This window comes from Alexandromys fortis, unplaced genomic scaffold, assembly GCF_014885135.2.
Source record: "Alexandromys fortis isolate MF-2015 unplaced genomic scaffold, M_Fortis_MF-2015_v1.1 scaffold_73, whole genome shotgun sequence".
NCBI lineage: Eukaryota > Metazoa > Chordata > Mammalia > Rodentia > Cricetidae > Alexandromys > Alexandromys fortis.
The window spans coordinates 1,979,333-1,980,196 of NW_026067959.1; the positions used below are offsets into that span (position 1 = coordinate 1,979,333).

General features: G+C 41.2%; 1 pseudogene; it reads right to left on the reverse strand.

Annotated features, from left to right (window-relative positions):
- Window positions 1-543: 543 nt before the first annotated feature.
- LOC126508004 (uncharacterized) lies at window positions 544-652 on the reverse strand (annotated as a pseudogene).
- Between the last annotated feature and the right edge of the window lie 212 nt (window positions 653-864).

Genomic DNA, 864 nt, shown 5'->3' on the forward strand with positions numbered 1-864 from the left:
CACACCCTAGTGGTGCTGCACAGATGAATAGAAATGGGTTAATTTAAGATATAAGAGTTAGACACTAAAATACCTGAGCTAATAGACCAAGCGGTGTTATAATTATATAGTTTCTGTGTGATTATTCAGGTCTGAGCAGTTGGGGAATGAAAGAACAGTTTCCCCCTACAGTTTGTAGTGGGAGGCAGATAGACCAGTGCAACAGAAAGGAGAACTCAGAAGGGAACAGGAACTTGGCATTTCATAAAGGTGGCACCACAGGACCATGACGGGGGTACATTGTTTCTTAGCATGAAAAATTTGGCTGGCATGTTTTTTTGTTTCTGTTTTGAGACAGTGTCTTACTGTGTAGCCCTAGAACTCACTCTGTGTAGACCAGGCTGACCTTGAACTCAGAGATCCACCTGCTTCTGCCTCCCGAGTGCTGGGATTTGAGGCGTGTACCACCACTCCCTTTATGATTTTATTGAGAAAAAGTAAGCTGGATCCTGTCATTTTTATCATAGGCAGATGTTTCTTTCTTTTTTCTTTTTCTTTTTTCTAAGCCTACAGCACCGGGTATTCCCAGGCGGTCTCCCATCCAAGTACTAACCAGGCCCGACCCTACTTAGCTTCCGAGATTGGGCATGTTCAGGGTGGTATGGCCGTAGACACGGCAGATGTTTCAGTATGAATGTACTGCCTATGATAGTATAGAATGCCATTTGTCTGAATCAGGAGCCAAACTTCTTTAAAAAAAAAAACCAACATGAAATGAAAAATGATGATTTTGTTCCATTCAATAAGACAAAAAACTTAAGAAACTGATAATTGGTTTGGAGAATATTTGTAATGTCTAAAACTCGGGACACTAGATGTAGAACA